This window comes from Dipodomys ordii, unplaced genomic scaffold (genome assembly GCF_000151885.1).
Source record: "Dipodomys ordii isolate 6190 unplaced genomic scaffold, Dord_2.0 Scaffold7, whole genome shotgun sequence".
NCBI lineage: Eukaryota > Metazoa > Chordata > Mammalia > Rodentia > Heteromyidae > Dipodomys > Dipodomys ordii.
This window is the reverse complement of record NW_012267223.1, coordinates 13210693-13231515: the sequence shown is the minus strand read 5'-3', so window position 1 is coordinate 13231515 and position 20823 is coordinate 13210693.

Here is a 20823-nt window from a genome sequence, read left to right as displayed (position 1 = left end):
TAGTCTACAGCTTCTTGGCCTTTTAGGTAAATGCTATAGTGGAGGGTGTGCATCTTTGTACACAAGTTTACTAACTAGAACATACTGATTAGAAAGATTAGAGGGGATCCTTGCAGACTCTCAAGAAAACACCCTTTACTCTTAAGGAATTCAAAATAGTACATTGACACCCTGGAGTCTAAATATTTTTTCCAGATGATTCAACAAAGCTTCTCTTTTCAAAGTCATATCTTTAAGGAAACTTTCAAGGGCATCTCTTCATTGGTATTAGGGTGAATGAGGGGAAACCTTTTCTTTGCCTATCCCCTCCCATAAGATGTGCAAACACATGGCTTCATGACTGTTAAAGCTAAACTTCAATGCAGCCTTACAAACAACAAGCGTAGTGTATTTGAAACTATGTTGTACAGCTTGGAAACCTATTCTAAGATCTTAATTCAGAGTTTTTCTGAGGTGTTGAACTTTGCCATTAGCAAAACTTATTTTTAGAAAAAAAATCCTTTGACTGTTTATGAAGCACTGATTTTTGCCATATTTTAGGTCTCTGGTTTTTCCCTGCATCTGCACACAGTGATTATATTTGTGGTTTTTATTGTATCTTCTATTTCCTTTAATAATGAATTTGTAAAATGGCTATTCAAAAGGACAGTCAGTTTTGTTTAACAATAGAGTGAGCAAACTATGAAATTATTCTATTTTAGAAAAGGAAATAGGAGGGGTTTTTGTTGCTGCTGTTGTTGTTGTTACTGTGTTAAACATTATCCTAGGGTCTTTCCCTACTAATATACATGCTTTAAATTTCAACAAAAGCCAATATTTAACATATTAGCAAATGTTGTGAAGCTGTTAATGTTCTTTGCTTTTTACCCCTCAGTCCATGATACAAAAATCTTAATATACTTTCCTAACAACCACTATCTATTTGATTTTCGAAAGGCCAGTCTGGCAAATTATTGTAAGGCATTCTGAATTTCTATGTTGCCTTTGGCTTGTAAAAAATCATATATAGGAAGAATATCCCATGTTTGTTTTGTGGTCATAAGCATCAGTTTGATATTTGTGATTGGAAAATGTGTGTGTGTGTGTGTGTGTGTGTGTGTGTGTGTGTGTGTTTGGGGAGAGATGTTTCATTAAAAAAGCAATTTAAGTAACATTCTATTATGCAGTGTTTGATTGCTTCCTGCCTAATGTATACATAGTAATCTGGCTGATTATTGGTTGTTATTTGTTCCAAATTTATTGTATCTTGTTGCTATGTAATGTGACCTGAATGTATGTTAAAATTTAGACTTCAGTACATTATCTGCACAATTTTTGTGTGCTTTACACCTCTGTAAATATACAAATGAATCATGTATGATGTGTTAAATGTGACCTCCAATCTTGAAACAATAATATTTTGTAGTATGTACATTTGGAAACTATTTGAACATTTTAAATGGGTATTGTAAAATGGCCAGTACTCTGAATCTAATATAGCACCAGTAAATTGCATGCCTCTTCAACCTACTGATTGATTTACAAGAAGGAGTCAGGGTTTAACAAGAACTAAGGTAATTTTTCTAAAGGCAAGTATTTTTTATAATTTCCTACCTGCCTAACTGTATTTTCAAGAAAAATTGTCAACAGAAGAAATATTAGCTATCTGAGGGAATTACTTTGTTTCATAAGAGTTAAATATACTTTATATCCCACCCAGTCTTGTTGAAATCTAGGTCAAAAGTAAAGAAGTCAAAACTATTTTTGATTTGTCATAAGACTTTTTGCTGTTTAAAGGACAGTTTGTGAACCCTTTGTCTTCAGTGTGGAGAATTGTCAATTAAATAATAAACTAATAGATTCTCAGTACTTGGCTTACTTAATGTTATTTTCATGAGTCAATGAAGAGGGCTTTTTAAATCTTCTTGTGAAGACTTTGAGAAAGTTATGATTTGGGGCATTGTTTGAGCAATTATCATGTCTATTGAGCAATCTTCTGTGTCTAACTAGTTGGTTCTTGATTAACCGATAGCATTTGGGTTAGTTTTTTTTCCTAATTGATTATTGCCAACAATTGAAAATACAGCAGCCGATGCAATGCTAAATTCTCTTACCAGGATGTAGCCAGGAGTGTAGCTATCTTAATCTCGCTGCTCCTCCTCTGTGTCATGTTGAAACATCTTGAGTGCTTTCTGAATGTGTAGTCCTATCTTGAATTCACTATCTATCCCTTTTGTTTCCACATTCACAAAGCTTCTTCTTCCCTGACTCCGTCTAGCTGAGAGTTGACATTTCCATTGTGTTTGAGAATACTATAAAGAGATTACTTCAGTCCCAGAAACTTGTACAAAGGTTCTTCTGAATTCCCAAGAACAAGAACCACGCTGCTTTAGACTGTGTATTTGTCTTATGCTCCTTTATAGAAATTCTTTCACACACACACACACACACACACACACACACACACACACACACACAACTGTTTATCAGCATGTTTGTGGTTGGTTTTTCTGACAGCTTCAGAAGGCTGTATTGTCCTGCCCAAATGTGCTGTTTTCCCTATGTAAATTGTCATCTTTCTAAGCAAACCACTACTTTCTTTCCCTAATACTGCCTTTAACTAAAAGTTTATCTTCTTTTTCAAACCAAATAGATGACAATATTCTTTCCTCTATGAACAGTCTTGAGGAGGTGTTTGGGGAGGGAGACTAAAGGTAAGAAGATGCCTTTCAAAGTTAACTACTAAGTAAGAAGTTTGCTTTCATTGAGTGCTCAGGTCTTTTGATGAGTTATGCTAAGTAATACCCAGTATTTTCACATGCCAACAAGAAATAAGCCTTTCTTCTCAAAAATAATAATAATTTTTAAAACCAAAGAGTCTCTGATCATTTTGCCCCACGTTTCACAATGTCAAGGAAGTTAGATCTTTGCAATGAATTTTTGACTGTGAAAATGCATTTCCTCTTCAGGTAATATATAGCATTATCACCTTGTTGTGGCCTGTTTTATCAAGTTATTTTTGCCAGAGACGTGGCTGGTGTTAAATACTGGCTACAGGAAGTTAAACACTAGATCTGTGCTAGAGTAGACTAAAAGCAGTAAGTCAAAAGTGAATGCCTATTTTGTTTGTCTTCATCTCCCCAGAACATTTCACAGCTCCTGGTACATATAGCTATTAAATGAGTGACAAACTTACAGCCACTAGAAATGCAGATAAATGTCTTAAAATCAGGCTAGTTTCTCCATAAAGAATTGACTAGAGGCAGCCACCAATGGTTCACACCGGTAATCCTACTATTCAGGAGGCTGAGAGGTTTTGGAACCAGCCCAGGCAGACAAATCCACAAGATCCTTATCACCAATTATCCAGCAAAAATCTGGAACTGGAGGTGTGACTCAAATGGCAGTGTACCAACCATGAGCAAAAAAAAAAAAAAGCCAACTAAGAGGGCAAGGTCCTGAGTTCAAGCTCCAGAGCTAGCAAAAGAACTGACTAGCACTTTCCAAATGGTTTTAGTCTGGGGCTCTCTAAAATGGCTCAGATGAAGCTCAGTTTGTCCCCTAAAAGTCCTTCAAAGCATTTCATTAGGTTTACATGAAAATCAATACCCCACAAACCATTTTCAGAGTACTGTGATTTGAGTAAACCTTCGGGAGGAAGCAAAAGTCCTGTAGGAAGCCTGCCCTGTCTTATAGTATAGAATGTACTTTGGGAGAGCAAGAAATCGTTTGAATATTACAACGTGCCCAGTGAGTGAGTGCCACAGTGACGGGCAAACCACTCATCCCAGCTATATCACCATGAGGACCAGCGCACCTGCTCAATCTCATTCCAGCACTCAGTAAAACCTCTTTTGCACATCCAATGTGTCAACAAACTTGTGATGAGAATCTCCTACATCTTCATAAAACAATTCACTAGTACCATCCTAGTATCTCAGCAGGGGGGGGCAGAAGTGGGGAATGGGTGATTCAAGTAAGAACTTTTACCTTTATTTTAGAAACAAGAAGAGTGGGATTCGGTGAAGTAAAAACTAAAGCCAAACACTCCTGACTTTCTTGGGTGCCACACACCATTGAATTAGGTCTTGAGAAAGAAAAACAATGGCTTCTGGATGCTCTCTGAAATAGGCATCCTGCACAGACAGACACAGAAGGGAAAATCAAACACAAACAATGACCACAGATTAACACAGTTTGAACAACACAGCACACATACCTTTTCACACAATACATACAATACCCACATTCTAGCTTAGAATCAAGACTCTCTGAACTGACAGATGAAGACATGTATAAAGTGTGTAATCTTTTTTTTAATCTCTGAGATTCATGAATACAAATGTTCTCAAGTACCTATCAAGGATAGGTAGGAATTCTCAGACTGTTTCTATTCTGATTACCTATTTTGTGCTGTTTTGTTCCTGGTGAGAACCATAGCTTTAGAAGACAAGTAGGAAGAGGCATTGAGTCTACTGTAGAGAGAAATGGCAAGAAACTCAGGCTTGACACTCCAATATCATCCCCTCCCCACAACCAAATCATTGAATTGAATCTTCTGCCTTGCCAGGCCCCAGACTTCCTCTAGCTGGTTCAGTTCTCTTATGCCTGGCTGTTCACACCACTGTGGAATCAGAATGGATGTGGTCAGGAACATCCCTTGGAACCTCCCCAGCTTCTAATTTGGCTCTAGTACTCCCACCAGCTGTTCTCTTAGATCTTGCCTGGTCACTGCCATAAGATCCCTTCTCTGGAGTGTCCTGGAAAGGGTCAAAGCATTGCCCAACTCCAGGGGGCACTATTATTAAGTGTAGAATGTGCTCTATTAGCCATTTCCCAGAACCAAGGTATGAAGCAAGCAGGCCCCTTTGCCAGTGATCAAGGATGCAAAGGGCATATCTTCTGGCACCCAAAAGGGAAAGAAAGACTTCCAGAAAGAAAACCAGAAGTGGCACCATGGCTCAAAGTCGTAAGAGCACTGAGAGAAAGCACTCTGGAACAGCGTCCAGGCCCTGAGTTCAAGCCCCATGACCAACAAAAAAGAAAGAAAGAAGGAAAAAGGAAAAGAAAAGAAAAGGAAGGAAGGAAGGAAGGAGGGAAGGTAGGTAAGAGATTGTGATGGAACATACCACTCTAATTGTGTAGGATGCTTATTCTCCCACAGTGAGACATGCTCTGAAGCACAATGTTGAATTCACATCCGACTCTTTCAAGTTTAGGCCAACTTGAGTACCAGGTCAACATTGTGTGGGCCATTTGACTTGGTAAATCCAAGTGCCAGGCATTGTTCTCCCTTTGCTCTCAGCAGTGTCTGTGAAGTCAGGACAGCATCATTCTCTGACAAACAGTCAGCATATTTCCTCAAGTCCCAGGAGGCCTGATATTGAAATGTTTTCCTCCCCATAGTTATATTTTCCTTGGTTGAAAAAGTTTTGTTTTGGAAGTTGCTACCCTGTCGAGGTAGTGAGTCAGTTTGGGAGGTTGGTGCAGAGAGGAAAATGCACATCACAGGCAGAGCCCTAAGGATGGGGGTGAGAGGAGATGGGAGATTCCGGGTGGGAGAAAACTGGCCACACCCTCTTCACCCTTCTGCCCTTTCAGGAAGAACACAGCCCTTCCTAACCAGCTGGAGACTTCTTCATGCAAGCCATAAGCCAGACCCAGCTGTTACCTTAGTATTTGTTTCTGGGAGAGGATAGGTAGGAAAAGAGCTAACATTTATAGATCATCTCTTAAGTGCCATGTAATCTTCTGCTTCCCTTTTACTGTAAAAGAAGGATTGTCATCCACATTTTACAGAAGGGGAACTGTATGCCCAACATACACACAACAGATGGCAGAACTAAGCCTGGAATTCAAATTTAATGTGAGAGAGACTAACTCCCTTTCTCTCATATAGTCTCTTTACAAGACTCACACTTACCCTGAGAAATAGATTTAACTGACTTGGGATGGGGATGGAAGGAGATAAGAAAATGGAATTGGAGGGTCAACTGAAATGATCTGACTTGGGGCAAGATAGGTATCATTGGTAAATGGAGAAGAGATTTATGGAATTCAACGGCCCTTTCTTTCCCCTCTCCATACATTATCTAACCTCAATTTTTCCATCCTATCCATTTTCTTCATATAGAAAGGCCATACATACAGATACAAAAGAACACACATAAAGATCCCAAACAGACAGGTTCCCCTACACACACAACACAAACACACGCAAGCACAGAAGCACACACATCTGGAGGTAAATCTCAGGACTCAAGGGTTGGCTTTATGCCAACGCTGAGCCCCAAGTAGCCCGCTGAGGAGTCCTGGCCTGCAACACTTTGGGAGGTCAAATCCATGAAAGAGCCCTGGTAGTTTAAAAAAGAGAAAGGGAGAACGAAAGAACACCAGCACCTCTCATGATGGGAGGTCAGCTCAAATGAAACCAGGGAGTGGAGGGGGGGTGGTTGGCGGGTGAGGGGGGACGGGTGAGAGCTAGGGGGTGGGGAGCCTGGTGCTGGCAGCTGAATTCCTACCCTGGCCCCGCTCCAAAAGATTAAAATAGAGCTCTTAGAGTGTCCCCTCCACAGACCAGCTTGCCAGGGGCCAGACAATACATGGGTTTGTGCTCCAGCACAGGCCTCCAGAGAGGTGATGTTTTTACCCGGACAGCTAAAGGCACAGAGGCAGGTCTAAGCAATTCCAAAGCTCCTTTGGCCCACAGTCCCAGAACAGGCCACAGCGGAGGGAAAGCAGCCGGCTGCGAGGACGCATACAAATCTGCTCTTTTCTCTTCTCACCCCAGGGCAGACTCCTGGACTCACACACTTCTTCATTTTATCTACCCCAAAATACCCAATTGGCAGGGCTATGTGGGACCAAGTTTTAGCAGATTCGTTCTACTTTAATTGGGAAAAAAAAATTCAAGTTCAGCTGTAAACAGACAGCTCTAGTGATGAGGCACGGACAGGGCGTCCCTCAGGAGCATCTAAATGCTCAGAGGAGTACAAACACCTCATTTTCTCTACCCAAGACACACAGCTTCCCCTGAAGGAAGCCTCACTGGCCCCTTGAGGTTACATCTGCTTCCGTGGAATTCTTGAGGATTTCAGGCGGCTGGAATTCAGTCCAACATCTCAGACCACTTGCTAATACAAAAGTATGAAAACAAGACTCTTATTAGCTAAGTGTACAGATCCCAGAATTGGCCAGACATGGGTTCTACTCCTGGCTCTTCTACTTAGTAGCCTTTTGAACGCGAAATCACTTAACCTTTCTGAGACTCAGATTCATTATCTCAACTAGCACCTACTTGTGGTCTTAAGGATCAAATTAGGAGAAAAAAATGCATAGAAAGTGGTCAAACCAATGGCTGGCATATAACTACCCAATGTTAGCCAAATAAACAAAAAAAAAAACAAATCCCTCTACCAAATCCCCTGAAATTAAGGGAAAAAATATCATTTATCACTTGGTGGTGAGAGTGAGGACCAATAGACAGGACCCTGGAACACAGACCCATAAGAACTACATGGGAAAATTAAGACATACAATGACCCTCTCTATAATGTTTTGAAGGATCTTATTTAACATTCCACCAGAGAAATCACTTTTTAAAACAGCCCTCAAGTCTACTTCACAGCATAAAGCCCATTGTGGTATACCATGATTTTTTATGGAATTCTAATTTAACATATACTTTTTAGTATATATTTTTATTGAATTTAACATATAATTATATATATTTTATAATTATGAGGTTGTAGTCAAGTAAGAGGAGGTTAGAGCTAAGTCATCTTAGAGATGAGGACTGAAACTTGAGAAATTTCTATCAACTATCTTAATTTTTTATTAGTTGGGTAAGTAGCTAGTCTTTAATTTTAATGGGGACAACTCTCCTTCTACTTCACACATTGTATTCCACAAAACCAAAGTTCAAGAAAAAAAAACCCAAAGGAATGAGAGATGTAGGACACCTTTCTTGGCATTACACTTTATTGTTTTAGCCATGCAGATATGAAGATCAAAACATATAATGGCCAACCATCCTATGTGCAATGAGGACATTGGATGTTCAGTTTTAAAACCAAGACAGTGGGGATGAGAATGCAGCTTAGTGGTAGCGTGCTTGCCTCACATGCATGTAGCCCTAGGCTTGATTTCTCAGTACCACATACACAGAAAAAGCCAGAAGTGGTGCTGTGGCTAAGGCGGTATCTCAAAGGAAGCTCAGGGACAGTGCCCAGGCCTTGAGTTCAGCCCCAGGACTGGCAAAAAAAAAAAAGACAATGCTAAGTATGACACTGAGCTGGATGCCTTCATGAAATAGAAAAACACTTGAAATGTATCCAAGGATTCTCAGCATAAGACCATGGGAAACAGCCTCAGTCCATCAGAAAATAATCTTTAGACTCACTACCAAAGCCAAAACAATGCTGCAAAAGAAAGTACTCCTGGCCAGCCAATTAATGTATGGATCTTCAAAGGTTTCAGCAGCCTGTGTGTGGCTGGTTTGAAATTCACTCCTGGTATTAAGTCTCTAGTTCCTTCTGTTATACTAGATCAGTCTCTCAGGAATGCCTGCCTGGTTACTGTTGAGGTTTGTCCTCTTGGGTTTCTAAAAGATCTTTTCAGCATAAGATCTGGTGGCCAGTTTCTGACTTTATGTGTTTGTTTGTTTGTTTTTTAAAGAACTGCAGCTTCCTCTGTAGTGTCTTTTTTTTTCACTAAGTAAATCCAGTGTAACACATATAAAAGGCTATACGATTTACAATGTGATATCTCTTTTTACTTCTCAACCTATTTTTATCTTTTCCTTATTCTTTTTTATTTTTGTGCAGGTCCTAGGATTTAAACTCAGGGTGTGGGCACTGTCCCTGAACTTTGCTCAAGGCTATGACTCCACCACCTTGAACCACAGCTCCATTGCTGACTTTGAACTGAGATCCTCCAATCTAAGCCTCTAAGAAACTAGCCACTAGTACCCAGCTTTTCTTTCTTCAAAAAATAAAAAATTAGGGCAGTGTTGCATTATGTAGTTCAAGATAGTCTATATAACTAATAATCCCCCTGCCACAGCCTTCTGTGTTATGGGCTAACAGTTATGTGGTGTCACGCCTTGCAATATTGAATATAGTGTTGATTTTGTTTGCTTTTGTATCTTGAGACAGTCTAACTATGTAAGCCAAGTTGACCTCAAACTCATCATCTTCATGCCTCAACCTCCTGAATGCTGGACCATTATGCTCTACTTTTATGAAGATATCTACTCCATAAGAATATAGCCTGAAGATAGAGAAAGTGACAAAATTCGGGTCTTCTGACATGAAATTGTATGTACTCTTTACTATACCACAGCTCAGTACTATATGATATATGTTTATTTTATGTAATATAATATGATATTAAGTATAGTTTTAGTACTGGCTTTTCAACAGTCTTCTTTTTCTATTTTATCAGCATATGTTAATTGTACAAAAGAACAGGTTTGTTGCAGGTTGGGAATGTGGCTTAGTGGTAGAGTGCTTGCCTAGTATGCATAAAACCCTGGCTTCCATTCCTCAATACCACATAAACAGAGAAAGCTAGAAGTGGCATTATGGCTCAAGTGGTAGAGTGCTAGTCTTGAGCAGAAGAAGCTCAGGGACAGTGCCCAGGCCCAGAGTTCAGGCCCCAGGATTGGCAAAAAAAAAAAAAGACATTTTTATACACCTATGAATGACTTCAATCACACTTACACCGCCTTACATTCTTTTGACTTGTCTTCCTCCTTCCCTTGGTCCTTCTTTTTCCCAAATACTCCTCCCTCTACTTTCATGTCTTTTTGTATACCAGTCCTGTATCTTGAACTCTGGACCTAGGCACTGTCCCTGAGCTTCTTTTGCTCAAGGCTACACTCTACCTCTTGAGCCACAGAGCCACTTCCAGCTTTTTCTGTATATGTGGAACTAAGGAATCGAATCCAAGGCTTTATGTATTCGAGGCAAGTACTCTACTACTAAGCCACATTCCCAGCCCTTTCATGCTTTAAAAAAAATCTAGATTCTTCTTATGAGAGAAAGCATGTGATATTTATCTCTCTGATTCTCTCCGATTTTACTTAACATGATGATTTCCAGTTCCATCCATTTTCCTGAAAATGTCATAACTTGGTTCTTTATGGCTGAATAATACTCTATTGTATTGTGTGTGTGTGTGTGTGTGTGTGTATATATATATATATATATATATATATATGCATTTTAATCCATTCACCAGTTGATAAGCAGCTAGCCTGATTCTATAACATGCCTATTGTGAATACAATAAGCATGGTTGTGCAGGCCTCTTTATCATACGCCGATTTTGTCTCTTTCAGGAAGATAGCTGGATCACAAGGTATTTCTAGTTTTAGTTTTTAAAGACCTTCCATATTTATTGATTTCTATAGTGGCTTGACTGACTTAGATTCCCACCAATGGCATAAATTGTTTCTTGATCATTTCAAACATGTTCGGACACACATTTATGGACACACCAATACACACAGGACAATCTCAAAACTAGACCTGTTTAATCTATCCCAGAACCCCATATAAACAGTAAATACATTCCTGTATTTTTCTTCAGCCAAATAAGCATTACACAAATGAAACAGTATATGGGCTTCGAGGGTTGATTTCAGGGGGAGAAAAGCAAACAATTAGCCCCAGACATCAACATCTGTATAAAACCTGTCCTTCCTTTGCTGTATACATGGTTTCAAACTGGCCACAATTACTGGATACTAAGACAAAATTTCTACCTTGGGAAATCCATTCCATAGGGATAAAAACACAAAAAGAAGCTGGGCACTGGTGGTTCACGCCTGTAATCCTAGCTACTCAGGAGGCTGAGATCTGAGGATCATGGTTCAAAGCCAGCTCAGGCAGCAAAGTCTGTGAGACTCTGATCTCCAATAAAAACCACTAGAAAACTGGAAGTGGCGCTGTGGCTCAAGAGGTAGAGTGCTCACCTTGAGCTGAAGAGTGCAGGGACAGCGCCTATGCCCAGAGTTCAAGCCCCACGACTGGAAAAAAATAAACCACATACACACACACACAGAGATGCATGTATTTTTACATAATACTGAATTGGTAGGCCTTAAAACCATCATATTATTTTGGTAATTTAAAACAATAATAAAGCAGATCAAGATGAAAATAAACTAAGCCCAGAATGTAGCAATATCAAATTTGGGCAAAGAAAACTCAGATCTCTCCCTTTGCATCTCTTAATTAGCCCCAGATACTGACATCTGTGAGAGACCTTCCCTGCTTCACACTCAACATTGGTTTTCAAAATGGCCACCTTGCTGGATGCTAAGATTTTAGCTGTGACCTCTCATCCCCGCTCTTATTTCTTCCTCTACCCACTCACCCTAAAAAGACTTTGGTTCCTAATAAAAGGCCAAGAATAAATCCTTTCCACACCAATTATTCTGCTAATACATCATTCTCCCCACTCTTTCTCCCTAACCTCCAGATGCTGTGTTCTGGAAATGGATGACTGTGGGAGTCAGTGGAATCTCCTTTCGAAAAGGTCGAGAGAGAGAGAGAGAGAGAGAGAGAGAGAGAGAGAGAGACTTATGTCTGTTGAAGATGGCTTGGATTTAAGTGCAATTAGAGCAAGTTAGTTATGGGTGGTTTGTCTTTTTTTTTTTTTTTTTGAGTTCTGATTACATGCAGAGCCTGGTAAGAAGGAAATTAGAAGCCCTGGGGGCAGAGCATGAATGTATAGATGAAATCACTTGATGGCTTGGAAAAACTATTTAATCAATGACTTGTATAGACAACTCCTACATTATATTTTAAGACTGATGTAACTCTAAAAAAGATACCTTTAGTTAGCTAATGGACTCATGATTCAGAATGGTCTTGACTAGCAGATGTCATTTAGTAGAAATTAAAGAAATCAGCAGTGTTCAGGCTTAAAAAACATTTAAGAACTATATATAATAACCTTAACTGGGTAAATTATTGGGGAGAAAATTTATTGAGTTAAGAAGGTCAAGTTAAGCAACAGTATTAAAATTTTCTTTAAAAAGTCTGCTGACAGGGCTGGGAAGGTAGCTCAGTGGTAGAGTGCTTGCCTTGCATGCATGAGGCCCTGGGTTCGATTCCTCAGCATCACATAAGCAGAAAAAGCCAGAAGCGGCACTGTGTGGCTCAAGTGGTAGAGCACTAGTCTTGAGCTGAAGAGCTGAGGGACAGCACCCAGGGCCAGCGTTCAGGCCCCACAACCAACCAAAAAAAAAATCCACTGACAGTTGGAAGGGGTGGGTGAGAATGCCGAAAGGGACAACATTGATCAAGAAGCATTGTATTCATAAACTGCTCTGTTGAGTGGGAGCTCCTTTGTACAACTACTTGAGGATAAAAATATTTTTGGAGTATGCTAATATAGGCCAGATACTTGTGGCTAATGTCTGTACTAGCTTCTCAGGAAGTTGAAGGTAGCCCAGGCAGAAAAGTCCTCAAGACTCAATCTCCAATTAACAACAAAGTGCCCAACTAGAGGTACAGTTCAAGTGGTAGAGAACCAGCAGTAAGCAAGAAAGCCAAGAGAGAGTGCAAGCCCTGGTACCAGCACATACTAAAAAATATACTGACACAGTCTTGAGATAGAAATGAATCTACTCACATTGTCAATTACTTGTTCATTTTTGTAGTACACATTAATTGAAATCTTATTATATGCCAAGCACTGTGTTTAGCATGGTTAGTAGGCCCTAACAATGACATAGATCTCTATATTCTCTGTTTGAGCTTTTTGTCTCAGCTAGGAAACGATTTTTTAGCTTCATTATTATACTATGCAAAGATAATATGAAAACTTTATTATGTATTTAGGAGAACTGTGATTTTTGATGCTTTAAAAATACATTTAGAAATTATTTAATCCTCCTCCCTTCAATTAATGAAATCTAGGGATGGGAGTATAGCTCAATGGTAGAGTGTTTGCCTAACATGCATAAGACTCTAGACTCAATCTGCAGCAACACACTTACATGCACACATGCACACACACACACACACACACACACACACACATACACACACATCAATTCCAGTTCTTGCCATGAGTACAGAAGAGAGTTACTGACATACCTCTGCTGACTAGAATGTGGCAGGAAAGGCAATATTTGACTTCCAAGATTAGATCAAAAAGGCACTGTGGATTCTTTCTTGCTCACTCTCTCATATCACTTGCTCTGGAGAAAGCCAATTGCTATGCCATGAGGAAGCTCAAGCCACTCTATGGAGAGACCCATTTGAGGAGGAACTGAGACTTCCTGCACAGAATGAGCAGTGAAGTGAAGCCTTCCAACAACCTTATGACCTGAACCACCTTGGAACCCCCAGCCATGCTTCAGATATCCACAGCCCTCACCAATGTCCTGACTATACCTTTATGTGATAATGTGAGTCCAAACCATCCAGCTGAGTTGCTCCTGAATTCTTAATAATTCTTAGTAATTCTATTAAATTTGTGGAGCAATCCAGTATGCAACAATAGATACATAAAAAAATGACCAAAAAGGCAGAGCTGGGGAACGAAGCAAACAATTTCATCCTAACAGATTCTTAGACCCTCACTCCTCTGCTTAGTTTTAAAAATACAGTCACACCCCTCTGTACACAACCTTTACAATAACATTTAAAAATTAAATAAATCTGCTTTTTAAAAAACCAAACATATGGTCACTTTCATCCTAAGGCAACACTGGGATAACATTCCTTTTATTTGGAACCGAGATTGGCTTGCTCCTACCAGGGAGAAGCTGTTACCTTGGTTTTGTAATGCTGTCTCAGCCATGAGTTAAAGACCCACAAAATGGAAATCGGATATAAGAAATCATTGGTCCTAAAAAAAAAAAATCATTGGTCCTGGATTGCACCAAGAACAAAATAATCTGTTCAAAGCTCCAGTTGTGGCAGTCAACATTCCCCCTGTTGCTATTGATAATTTGTACCATATTGACTGGGTTACTTAGCATTTCCAAATAAGATTCCATAGTGGCTACACGTCAAATACATGAAATAACTCTTCATCAACCTAGAGCATGAACCCACCCTCCACCCACTCTTTAGCCACCAGAATGTCAGGCAGTCCAGGCTGTCCTTACCACCCACATACATCTACTGCCTTACTCCTGCTAAGGGCAAAGACCTCAGTCTCATCATACATGCAACTCGTTGGGGTCAAAGAGGAAAAGAAGGAACTGATGAGGGCCCTGAGGTACCAGAAAATAAACCAAAGGCAAGTGAAACATACCCAGGACCTAAAGGATGCAATTAAGCCTAATGCGCCTGGATCCAGAGTTTTCCTACCAAATTCCTGAGGAAACTGAATTGCATAATGTGTGACTTATTCAGAAACACACATCTCCGTGTTGTTGGCTGAGGCAAGAGCAATGTGGTGTGGGTCTTAGCAAGGGGTGCAGGTGCACAGAAATGTAAAGAACAGACTAAAACAACAAGCTCCCTGGCCTATAAAGAACAGTCTCATGTTTTGCTGGATTCCTTGGTCAGAGCATGTATTCATACATATGTGGGCTCTTGTGTGCAGATGCAACTGGAGCTGGGCTGGAGGCGGGCAAGAGGATGGTCCAGGAAGGGAGCAGGAGCCTGTCTCCATACTTTAAATAGAAATCTCAAAGAAAAACTATTAGATGTGCTCTCCCCTGTGTCTGGCACTACCTTTTGCCAGCTCTTATGATAACTCCTGAATCTTCTCCTTCCTCAATCTTTCAACATTTTGTATACAATTTTTGGGGGGTCCGGTCGTGGGGCCTGAACTCTGGGCCTGGCTGCTGTCCCTCAGCTCTTCAGCTCAAGGCTAGCGCTCTACCACTTGAGCTACAGTGCCACTTCCAGCCTTTTCTGCTTATGTGGTGCTGAGGAATCGAACCCAGGGCTTCAAGCATGCAAGGCAAGCACTCTACCACTGAGCCTCCTTCCCAGCCCAGACATTTTATATAAAATTTTAACTCAGAATATTTCTCCTCATTTGGAGAAAGTGTGCCTTCATTGAGCACATCAGTCAATCTATTTCTAGTCTTCTGTATTCCTGCAGGGATAGGGAATAGGTGCTGATGATGAATGGCGAAATGTGAGATATGGGGAGGGATGATTGGAAACGAGAAAGAATTTGGGAAAAAGCAAAACAGTTCAATAAAAAAAGAAAGAAAATTTCATCCTTGTTCTGTTTTGGTTCTGTTCCATGCCTTTCCAATGGAAAACCTGTTTAACCTGCTTTAAAGAAAAAAAATCTTGCAGCAATTGGAAGTTATGAGTAAGGGTTGTGTTGCTTTTCTGTCCAGCCTCCACTCTTGCAGAACTGAACAATCCAATCTCTCTTTCCCCAGCTTACCTGTGGCATGTGGGGCCTGCTCAAATTGAATAAATGACTGTTTATAGATGATAGCATCTGCTAAAGCCCTGATGAGGTCACCATGTTAAGTATTTCTACCGTCTGGTTGGGAAACTAAAGCTGACAGCTCCTAAGACCACCACTGCCCAGTACAGACAGTGCCACCCCAAGGTGGGAGCTTTCCCTTTGAGAGTCACTGTGGCTCTGTTTCAACTTGAAACCCTCCCTTAGGACCCCAGAGGATCACAGCCTCACCTACTAATGTCAATGTTCTTATGCCACATGGAGAAACTAGTCAACAGGACTTGGAACACCTTATCTGGCTTTATTCTCATCACAACCCTGGCAAGATTATTGTTGTTAGACTCCTCCCCATTCTGCCAAGAAAGAAACTGAGGCTTGAAGAAACTAAATAACCTCTCCAGAGCCTCATCCAAAGTAAATACAAGACACAGAATTGAGCTTGGGTTCTTTCTAGCTCCCAAGTGTAAGACACTGTCACCCCAAATTGTGAAGGGAGTCTCCTAGAGAATGAAAAAGAAGTTGGGCACTGTGGCTTATACCTGTAATCCTAGCTACTCAGGAGGCTGAGATCTGAGGATCACAGTTCAAAGCCAGACCAAGCAGGAAAGTCTGTGAAACTCTTATCTCCAATTCATTACCAAAAAGCCAGAAGTGGCACTGTGGCTCAAAGTGGTAGAGATCTACCTTTGAGTGAAAAAGCTCAGGGATGGGCTGGGAAGGTGGCTCAGTGGTAGAGCACTTGCCTTGCATGCATGAGGTCCTGGGTTCGATTCCTCAGCACCACATAAGCAGAAAAAAAAAGCCAGAAGTGGTGCTATGGCTCAAGTGGTAGTGTGCTAGCCTTGAGCTGAAGAGCTGAGGGACAGCGCCCAGGCCCAGAGTTCAGGCCCCACGACCGGACCCAAAAAAAGAAAAAAGAAAAAGCTCAGGGACAGCACCCAGGCCCTTAATTCAAGCCCCATGACTGATGACTGATTACTGATGTGTGTGTGTGTGTGTATGTGTGTGTGTGTGTGTGTGAGAGAGAGAGAGAGAGAGAGAGAGAATTAGGAACACCTAGCAATGCTATTATTCAACCTTGCCTCAGTTTCCTCAGTCCCCATAGAACATAAATTGCCCTTCCTAGGATTGCTGTGGGACAGCCAAGATCTTTGATACACTTTGCAAGTGGATAAAAAAAAATCCAGCACTTGCTTGATTGAAAAGAATGAATGGGGGGCTGGGAAGGTAGCTCAGCGGTAGAGTACATGCCTTGCAAGCATGAGGCCCTGGGTTCGATTCCTCAGCACCACATAAACAGAAAAAGCCGGAAGCGGTGCTGTGGCTCCAGTGGTAGAGCGCTAGCCTTGAGCTGAAGAGCTGAGGGACAGAGCCCAGGCCCAGAGTTCAGGCCCCATGACCGGCAAAAAAAAAAAGAATGAATGGATGAAACAGTAAGTGGGTGTGCAGTGCCACTTCCTCTGAGCTGAAGCCCTTGAAAGAGTCCAGGATTCCTGCCCCTCAGAAAAAGAACTATAAAGGTCGAGTTCTGAGTTCCTGACTAGAAACACAAGTTTAAGTTCGCACAAGTCTCTCTGCATGGGTCAGAGAACTGAAAAACTCTGCTTCTGTGAACCTGCAGCCAATGTAGTTCCCCCCCCCCAAAAAAAACATGTTTTTCCAATGTTCTCTCAGTGGCTACCCTAGGATATGGAGGAACACAGGAACAAAACAAATAGATTCACTTTTTAATAAGGTCAGAAAGGCACACCAAATATTTCAGTTCTCCAAGGTATCTGCTTCTCTCCAGCTGTTCAGGCTTCCCAGCCGCGACTCAGAAATGGACTTCAGGACACCCTGACAAGTAATTCTAACCAGCTGTGCCAGGAAAATATTAGCGTTAAAAATAAGAAGGAGAAGAAGAAGAAAGCAGAGATTTGTTTATTCTTTTAATATATGCGACTCTTTCAAGAGTGTCCTTTACGCCAGAGAACCCTGGGCAATTCTGTCTTCACCTGACCAGGATTAGCAAGTTAGAGCCAAATTGATTCATAGCTTGCTCCACTCAACCCTACAAGTATCACCCCCAAACTCTTTTTCCCCCCTCTTGACGTGGGATTTTCAAGAGTTCACTGCCCCGTGGGATGAATTGGTTCTATTCGGAAGATGGTGGGGGCGTTTTTCTGAGATGACGCTGTTGTGGCCAGCAGAGCTTCCAGAACTATGGGGCCTAAAATGTTCTCCAACCCTGGTCTCTAGATAGGAAGCTCCCCAGATGGGGCGGCCAGGGCCTGCTGCCTTCTGCCCTGGGAAGCAGCCCAGGGGTCACAGAAGGAGACCCCAGAGAGCTATAGGGTTAACCAACAGAGCTGTAAACATTACCTCCTCTAAGGGCCTTCAAAGGTTTGGGGAAGGTAAACAAACCACATAAGTCTTTATCCGGCTCCTTACAACTGCCTCCTCGGGAGAGGGCTCCAAGAATTGAGTGGTGACTGTGCAGAGGTTTGAAAATTATTTCTGTTAACAGCACCAGAGCCAGAAATGGCTTTTATTTTTCTTTCCCCAAACCCGCAACCCCCAATTTTCATTATTTGCCACCCCAGCAGCTCAGTGGTAAGAATCTCTGGTCTTCTACTGGCTTCATGGTTTCCAATGTGAACAATTTCTGATCATTTTTTAAGTGGATGGGAGGGCACAGGTGAACAAGAGCCACATGCTTAAAAACCAAGGCAAGAGATGAGCATGTCTGTTTTACAGGTTGACCAGATAATGGACTATCCGCTGTAAACGGGGACCCAGCAGGGTAGGAGGTAGGGCTACTCCTGCTGAAAATCTGTCAGCAATATATCTTTGCACTCCCTTTCTAAACTTCCAAGCAGATGATGTAAGGCCACCTGGCTTGTGCCCAAGAGCTCAAGGTCCAAATCTTGCTCTCACAAGTCCTTTCTTGAGCAAGTTATCATCTGCTGCTTCAACTCCTCGTGATAATATCAGGAGGTAGCATCTAGGAGCTATCTCCAACTAAGCATGTTGCTAAGTACCGTGTACACATTTTAACCATGAAGCCCTCACCCTAACTTTCTGAGGTTTTACAAATCCTCTTTTACAGATGAGGAAACTGAGACATAGGGGGTGAAGTCATTCAGCCGAGGTCACACAACATGGATAATAGCCCTGACTTCATAGAGTAAGGAGCGAATGAGATAATGTCTATAACATGCTTAGCATGATTCTGGCACCTTCTGGACTTGCGCTGAGAGAGTTCACCCACCTCTGGAAGTGATCCCTGAGTTCTTGGCCCTCACACTATCCTACCCTCATGCACATCTCTGTCCAAGCTCTGTACCCAGGCCCTGTTCAGTCTCCTCCCTCTGGGAGTTCCTCAAAGGCAAAGATGTGTCACATTTCTGTATTACCAACCAGGCCTTGGCACACAGTAGGGACAAGAGTATATGAATGTTGAGACAATAAATGAAACCTTATAAAAGCCTAATTAATAGTCAAGAGGGAAAAGAAAAGCAAGGAGAGGAAAGGAAAGGAGTAGGGATGGAAGGAGGAAGAGAGAGAGAAAGGAAAGAGAAAGAAGGAAGGAAGAAAGAAAGGACAGAAGAAATAAGAACTAACAACAAAATGACTTGTGCTAAAAGATGGGCAAAGATTCCAAATTTCCTGGAGGAGCCTGTATGCTAGTGGAAAAGTGTACAAAAAGGGATGAGGAACAAAGTCATCCTCTTTTTTTAAAAAAATACCAGCTTTTACCACAGTTTAAGGGCTGTAGCCTACCCCACAGTGCCCATGAATCATAGGAAGAGACTGAGTGTCTCGAGACCCAGCCACCCTGACTAACTTCAGCAAACATTCTCCAACCTTGTGGAAGGAAGGCAGGATGGCTTAGAAACCACACCCCTATGCACCTGCACGCCCACACACACCTGCGCATGCGTGCACACACATATACACACATACACACAACAAACCTCTTCACGTTGACCAAGCATCTACCCAATACAATGTTCCTTCTAAATCTCAGAAAGATGCAAAGGATCCTAAAGACTCCTAACACTGACTGCAAAGAAGAGACATTCTAACTGTTGAGCTAGGGCAGCAGGAAGCAGGATTGAGAAATACTCACTACCATTTTCTGAATGTGTCCTGGGGACCTGTAGAATGCCTATGAAGGCTTGTGTCATTTGAAGAAGTACATTCATTCCTTCAATCATCCCACAAATGACCATTGAGCTCCTACTGTGTGTCTAGCACACTTCTAGGTGAAGAAGACAAAACAATGAACTATGCAGACAAACACTCTCTCTTTGTGGACCTGGACTTCTTAGTAGTCCTAGGAATTGAACATTCACAGTTACAAAGATTTGACAATGGCAATAAAACATAAGACAAGCTGTAGAACATTTGGGTTGACTCAAGCTTCCCAGTCAAAAGAATCAGACAACAAATGGCAGTTCTACCAAGGGGAAGAGGATGGAGACCATGGCAGAATCCCTCAGAAGTAGAGTATATACGTTTTGGAGAAGGCAGGAGAAGTTAATAGAGGCCTCTGGAATGTTAGGGCATTTGCTCAATATCCACCAATTCACAGTCTAGGGATATTTCTAATACCCTCACCCATTCACTACACCAGAACAATATGGTAGGAGACAGCCCATCAGCCTGGATGACACACAGGGTGAATGTGAACCCAAGCCAGCAAGCATCCCTCCTATGCAATCCTAGTTCAACCATTCACTTTCCTAGATATCATGTGCTGAGGGGTCTGAGAATAACGTCTAACAAATATCCACATTTGTTCTTGTTGAAACCTGTGGCTGTCTTCTCAAGCTCATCCTCTGTCTCATGGCTTGACAGGGACAAAAGCAGCTGACATCAAATCCTATGTGGGGGGGTTAGGTACCATCCACATTGTCTCATTTAATCAGCTCAGCACCCTAGGAGAGTTATTTGACATGTTACTGCACAAGATTATATAACCAAGAAATTGCTGAATTGAGATTTGGTTCCAAAACTCCATGCCCTTGACCATAGCCTTCAGAATCCTGAAGTCAACCCCAGAAAATGGCCAACTGCACCCAGTGCAAGTGCTCAGCTATGGCAATCCCATTTTTCCCATTGGCATCTGCTTTGCCATTTTCCTTCCTCTCTGCCCTTCTCCTATGTGCCTTCCCTACCTTGGGCTCCATTTCTTATTCTTAAAATGTAATAGATACATGTCTGAAATAGGACAATTAATATACACCCAAAACAGAATGACAGGAAAATAAAACAGGCTGGGAGGGTGGGTTAACAGCAGGAGGGGTGTGAGCTGATGAAGAGAATAAATGAAGATGTATGTGGTCAAAGTAGTTTATTTGCTCCTATGAAAGTGAACCCATGGAACTTTCTTTTTTTTGGGGGGGGTCCGGTCGTGGGGACTGAACTCTGGGCCTGGGCACTGTCCCTCAGCTCTTC